Genomic DNA, 7,407 nt, shown 5'->3' on the forward strand with positions numbered 1-7,407 from the left:
CCTTTGGCTTGTGCAGTGCTGGAATACATTGCACTGGCACAGGGGCAGGTTTTTTCAGTGCCCGGATCTGAGGCTGTTTAGGCCAAATGTCTCAGTTTGGATCTTCTCAAGCTAACCTTGTTGCATAAAGTTGTATGAGTAAATCGATGCATGGATGGATTTGTTTTCCCCCTCAAGTCTGTGATGGTGTGTTGGGACTTAAACTGATGGGCTGAAACTTATTTGTTTTACCACTGTTGGAAACTAATTTTAAGAACTGATGCATTTGAGGCATATATAAAGAAAGTACGCATCCTTGAAGTGAACAACATGTGATATGTGAAAGAAGAGGAGGGAACAAACAGCTAAAAAAGGTAAAGTTAGCAGTGTAAGTGTCATTGGGCACAGACAGATGGATACCAGCTGTCTTTTTGGTAGATACTAAGATGTGCTGTATGAACTGAGAAACAAGAATGTGCTTTAACTGAATACGGCTAACCCTTTAGAATAAAAAAGATGAAAACTAGAATTTTAAAAAAATCAATAGGGCCATATTCTATGTAAAGTATGTTTTTCTTTAATATTTAAATGGGAATCTCAAGCTGTTTCAGTCTCTAGTGCTGCTGAAAAACCTCTGGATTCTTGATAAAATGAATATTTATTAAGTATCACAGATGGAAAAGAGAGCTGTTGTTTTTGGAGCCTGGAAAAAAATTAGTTTGGAAGCATGCCACACTGTGGAAAAAAATTCCTCATCATATCTCCTCATTAGGAGAAAATTATGCAGGTAATGTTAGTTGTAAGAGATGTCCTGCAAATGTCAGTCATAATTAGTAATTTGAGCTGGGATTCCCAAACTCCTATATCCTAGGGACTGCAGAAAAAATTGAAAATATACATCAGCAGGCCACATTAAACTTTATGACATGAGTGATTATAGTGGCCATTTGGCTTGGTTTCTTCCAGGAAGGATTTCCAGGAGTGAATTCTAAATGTTCTTGAGTGTTCTCCTCTTACCTCATTCCACAGCATTGCTGACTTGCTCTAGTTGAAAACTGGATCATTTCAGCCAGGGTGAGCTTTTAGTTGTCAAACAATCAACACCATATCAAAATCAATTTTGTAAAGAGGAAGCAAGTTGAAGCCTCTTGATGTGTGGCAATCCTTCCGGAACAGGGCAGGTGACGCGCAATCTTGGACAACCCCCAGGGACAGCAGATCAATGAATACTTGCAAGGAGATGTTGCCTAAGTAACCACAGTCATGGGGTCATATTTCACAAGCGTGTTTTCCTATTACTTGAGTAGTACTGGGATGCTCTTGGTACAGTGAACTCTGGGCACCTCATGGCTACCTCTCTCACCTAGAAAACCGAAGGCCTACAACTTCATAAGCCAGAGTGCAAAGCATGAGGTTTGGCATGGGCTGAATCGGGGGTGCAAGGGCTGAACTGTTTTCAAACGTGATGTTGCCATCTACACTTTCAGCTCCACGCTTGTGCTGGAGCAGCGTAAGGTTGTGAGGAGTGCATGTACAGTACGTTCTGTTCTGCAATCGGTGTCCAGAGATTCTGTTTCACTATCTCCCACGTGAGCACAGATTGCCGATAAGTGCTGTGTGTTCTCGTCAGCCATCAAGTGTCGCTCCCACAAGTTTTCAGGAAACTCATGCAAGTTCTACACAGTGCCCTACAAAGCACAGGATGTCCTAGGCCCACTGGTATTATTCCTGCAACTCCAGTGTTCCTGCAAATGGGTCCTGTTGGATGCCCTGTGACAGATTATAGGGTCTGAAGAAGACCTGGAATTGCTTTCCACTATTTTGTTTATTAGGGAGCTTTTTCCCATACATATATGTGTTGCTTTTTCTCCTGATGTCCAAAAGGTCCAGGACACCTTTTGTTCTTGTCTTACAAAGCCTTTTGATAGCATGAGAGTTAGCTATTTCTTGGGTTAGCTGCAGTGTGTACATAGGTGTCTCTATGCATGCATTTTCAGGGCAGAACAGTAGAGATCCTTGTGATCCTTGCTGAACACTGCTGAGAAACATCTCCATATCACAGGAGCTGCTGGCTGCAATGTGGGCGGCCTTCATGGATGAACCAGGTTCATGGCTGAGAGGTTTCTCTACAGTGGTGCAAAGATAGAGAGAGAATGATGCAGTAAAACTCCTCATGGGAACAACAGCCCCTCCTTCATTTGTACCACTCTGTGCCTTGTCTGTCTCCTGCATCCTGGCCTATTTCCTCATGACCTACCTTTTATAGTGGCTGTATCAGTAGGTAATTTACCTCTGTACAAAATCCCCACTGAAATATGTGATCTGGTTATAGCAGCCTGGGCATGACTGACAAGGCCATGAGGAGAACACAGGTCTGCAGAGAGGTGAGGGCTGTGGATTAGAGCAGTTTAAGAGATGGACAAGAACACGTATCAGAGGCACATCAGAAGTTGGGTAGGGGTGTAGATGAATTTGCATCCACTTGCTGCAGGTGAACTTGTTCATATCTAGAAAGGTTTGTTTCTGAAAGGGGCTTGATAATGCACATAAATACTACAGGGTTTGCAAACTCTGCATTTTCTTTTTGAATATGGAACAGCTGAACCCAAAGCCACATGACCTTACCCTCGGCAGATCCTAAATGAGGCATGAGGTGTGTTGAAAGCCTCTCCAATTCATTATTCCTCCTAAGCACCAGCTTCCGATGAAAAGCCCTCTTACATAAACATCCAATTTGGCACATTAACAGAATCCTCTCCTCAAGGTGGTATTTCTTCATCTTCTCAGAAAGTACAGCCAAAAGGCAGAGCTCTGCCAGGCACTTCTCTTCATTACAGCATTACAAGGTTTTGAAAGGGTCAATTAAATAGAGTGTTGAAACTGATGGCTGCATACATTGCTAAGAAAACACTGAGAATCTCCCTTTGGCAGATTGCAGTGCCAGAAAGTTTCAGACCTTTCCTCTGTTCCACAAAGCCTTCAGAAATAAGAGTGATTTCATGAGGATATATTAGAAAAATCATACTCTTCTTTCATAGTAGTTATTTGAATAAATGAAGAACTAAATTTACCCTAAGGCAAAGAGACAAGTGGGTTTAGCAAGGTCTGGAGGGTGCCATCCTAGTTCTGATGGTTCTGTGAATGCTGAGCTGCAGGGGCCCTGCCAGATACTGTCAGACCCTAATATCATCAGCAAACTCATTAATGGATTTTGATCTAAAATGATTCAGCACTGCTGCTACTGAAATTTTTAATGATGCCCTACCATATAAAGTAAATACTTAGTATGGCCCTTGGGTTTTCCCTACACATGTAAACATCACTGAAATACTATTAGCTGTGTTAGTAATAAGTAAACTTTTTCTGGCTGGAGTTTTGTTGTAAAACAGCTTTGAGTTATCACAAACACTAATCAGTCTACATGGAGGAGTTTTGGCCAGATTACTGTGGCGTCCCTACAGAGCACAACCAGCATCCTGTAGCTGTTCCACTTTGCATGGGGCAATGGAAAAACAGATTGCAGAGCAGGAACAAAAATACTGCAGGGCTTTCTTGTCTGCACTTCTTCTGGGGACTTTTACAATTTGAATACAACTCTTTCCTCTCAGCACGTGGCAGCCTCTAAATTTCGCTATATATGGATGCATATATGTCTCTAATATATTTTTTCTTTCAATTTGTCTCAATCTATGTATGGAGAGAATTGCCAAGAAGTATGTGCCTTCTTACTGATCTGTTATCTCCAGTATTTCACTTGGATATTTCAAAATTCAGCAAAAGGTCCTGTGGCTTCTGCATGGGATGCGTAATTTCAAGCCTCTCATCTCTTCTCAGGCCAGTATCATAAACACATCATGAAACAGGCAGCAGCTCTGAACCACTGGGTGCCGTGTCCTTGCTGTGCAGAGCTGCCATTAGCAACTTCAAGGCAGCCAGCAATGGTTAGGGTTCCAACACTGCTGCCACATCATTATGATATGAAATGGTTAAATTTAGTTCCCTTTTTTTTTTTTTTTTTTTTTTTTTGGTCTTTTGTTCCCATAGATATGGTATCAAGCCAAGAACTACATCCATTATTCATATACTCTGCTGAAACCCTTCTCCCTGGGAAGTCTATTCACAAAACTTGTGCATTAATCAAAACAGTAACTTGTAAAGGTCCTGGGATCGTTCAGCTTTCTGCGGAGACAAGGGGAATGGCTCAGCACTTACGAACTGGCCTTAAAGTAAGTGCAGGGCTCTACAGGTCTCCAGTGAAATAAATGCCTCTGAGGTAACAGGTCTTAGAAGCTACAGCCAGAAGGACCAGCAGAGATCTGAATTTTATTCAGAAAGAAGGTCTCAATCCAGGATGTTTTCAAGGGAAACTCACCCACCAGTTTCTTGCAAACTTTAATGCAAGTTACCCAAATTTTCCTGCAAATGCTAAAGCCTTCCAATCAACTAAGTCTGAATGAAAACTCTTCCAGCTTGCAATTAAGGAAAATTTGCATAGCAAAGCACTACTTTTGTTTAAATATCTTCTTTTTCTTTTCAAAATGTAATTGATAGAAATTATTTAAACAAACAACATTCAATATTGTTTTGTGTAAAATCCTCACAAAGTCTTTAAAAACAGTTGCTGAAATGATGAGCTCCCTTTCAACCTGGTACAGAACATTATGTGCTGGAGAAGGGCATGAGTAAGTGCATTTGAGGGCTGAAATCCTCCCAAGATCAGTTTTGTCACCCCATGTGTATTTGTACTCTTGTTACGTGGTTAGCTGTTGTAACAGAACACTCCAAGCTTGGCTGATGGTAATTGTTTTTATTAAAACAAATGTGTTCATTAACCTAAATAATGATACAAAATCTGACTTTCTTCAGTGCTTCATGGTGTGTGTCCACCAAATGAACAGATAAAAGATAAAAAGATAGACTGGGCCTACCTGCTCTTTATTGTAAGCATGTATAGTCTTGCAGCATCACTTGGTTGCTTTTGTATTTCTTTTTTGGAACAATGGTGTGTTGGGATTGGCTCTGTTTCTTCTGAACTGATCTGATTTCTCCTAATGCCTGCTGTCACATACACTGGTTCTTCCCCTGCCTCTTCATTTAGAAGCAGCATATATTGCATCTAATTATTTGCTATTCATTTATTTGTAAACCTCTCTTCTATTATTTCACAGATCCAGAGCAGGTCTTGCTCAATTTTTTCTTAAGCAACTCTTGATACCAGTCAGAATTGCTGGTCATTGTGACACCTCACACAGGACAAGCACAAAGAGAGAATGCCAAGTATGACTGCAAATTTGTTGTCTCTGTTTCTATACCATATGCACTTTCATGTGTTGCCTCCCTCTCCAGCCCCCTCCAAATCCTGTGATAATGAATTACACATTAATGTAGTGGAGTAGAGAACAAATACCGTGGGTAATTGGATCTGCTACGTGTATTTTATATGACTGCTTCTTAAAAGAAGTGTGTGAAATATACTTGTGTGTCAGAAGGAATATTTACTGCCAGCATTACATAAATGACTTCATCTTCTTGCTGATACAAATACTTGATTCAAGAACATGTAATAAAAAAGTAATGTTTAATATTACCCTCCTGGTACACCTACAATAATGTATGATCCCTACCAGGTCAAATTTCCTTTATCACAGACCATATGTTTGTCACTGTTTTTCATAGCTATGAAGTTACTTTTTACCTACTAAATTTAAGTTCAATCAACAAAAATGCAATTATGAACAAAAACCTTTGTCATCTGTTTTTCTCTTTGCCTCTGAAATCCCTGTTTGCTGGGTTGGCTGCTTAAGCCAAGCACCATAACTGGTTTAGAAATTTTCTTTTGTCCATGTCGTTCTGGCTCATGTAACTCTATATGATTTCATGATCCTCAACTGGACACAGTTCCTCCTCTGTCTGCTGTTGCTGTGGGCTTTTTGTAATGACTGCTGTGTTTTTAAATCCCTCAACACTTCTCACATGAAAGACCACAGAGCACATTATGGTTTTTTTCTGTATAAAAAAGACTGGTCATAATTGCAAGCAAACACTATGATTTTGGAACTGGTGGAAAAGAAAAAGCTAGTCAGCAGTCTTAGGTTTGTTTTTTTCCTAGCATGTCCCTAGTGCCTCTACTGACTCACTGCCTATGGTCTGAGAAGATACCAAAGCTATGGGAAATGTTCTCCTTGGCATTGCTGGCTCCCAGCTAGCCCTACCTCCCAGCCCTGGAGTGGCAAGTGACTGTGGGTGCTGCAGCCTTGCCTGAAGCCCTGCTTTAAGGCATGGTAGGTGCTGTGTGCTGCAGGCTTGCTCCCTCCAAGAATGGCTGGGAGGATGGCTGGTAGCATGGGAAAGAAGCAGGAACCTCAAAGTAGCAAGTTGGGGGTTGGTCTTTTCTCCCAGGTAACAAGTGACAGCATGAGAGGAAATTGCCTCAAGTTGTAGCAGGGAAGGTTTAGATTAGATATTATGAAAAATCTCTTCACCGAAAGGATGGACAGGCTTTGGAATATGCTGCCCAGGAAAGTGGTGAAATCGCCATCCCTGGAAGGGTTTAAAAGACATGTGGATGTGGCTCTTGGGGATGTGGTTTAGTGATGGTGGTGCTGTGTTAATGGTTGAACTTTATAATCTTAGAGGTTTTTTCCAAACTGAATGGTTCTGTGGATGGCCCAGATGAGAAAGATATAGGGGCAGCAATGTTGAGTCCCTGCTATGGTCCTCTTGGCATGCCTTTCCCATTCCCAGTGTCCCTGGAGCCCTAGGCTCTTTTACTCTCTGATCCCTAACCTGAGCCATATCCCTGATCAACATTCAGTCTATCTCTATGCACTGTTTTATCCATAAGAGATGGAAGAGTAGTAAGAGATATTTTTTTACTTTTATTGTAATTCGAGAGATACACCAGTATGCATTGATGTTTAGGCTGTCACTATTTAGTAGTTTAGATTATCCTGCTCAGTTCAGTTTATAGGGAGAGCAAGATCACTTTACTGCTTTCAACAAACTCAGCTTTGCAACAGTACTCCATCACTGCTTTTCCACATAGCATCATATATCAAGTAGGCTGTGCTCAGGGATGGTTTTCCACTTTAAATAAAATCCAGCAAACCCCACTTTTTCAGAAATAAGTTCTTTATTTCACCAATCTATGGCTGTGTGCCTGTGGCCAGATACTCTGCGCCTCTCTAGATGTTACTTTGTCCCTTGTACCCTGTTGATTTCTACACTGAGGGTCTCCTCCTCCCTGACCCTTCCAGCTCTTAAAAGTATAATTATTTTTCAAGTGTGCCTGCTTTCTATTGCAGTGAAAGGGTCTTTGGAAATGCCAGGAACCTGTAGTGGTGAGACAATCAGTAACCTAGCCGTGGCTGCTCTGGCCAAACTAGCACTCCCTCATGACAAAGTGGATCCCTTGGTGCATCGCCTTCT

Source organism: Motacilla alba, chromosome 1 (assembly GCF_015832195.1).
Source record: "Motacilla alba alba isolate MOTALB_02 chromosome 1, Motacilla_alba_V1.0_pri, whole genome shotgun sequence".
Lineage (NCBI taxonomy): Eukaryota > Metazoa > Chordata > Aves > Passeriformes > Motacillidae > Motacilla > Motacilla alba.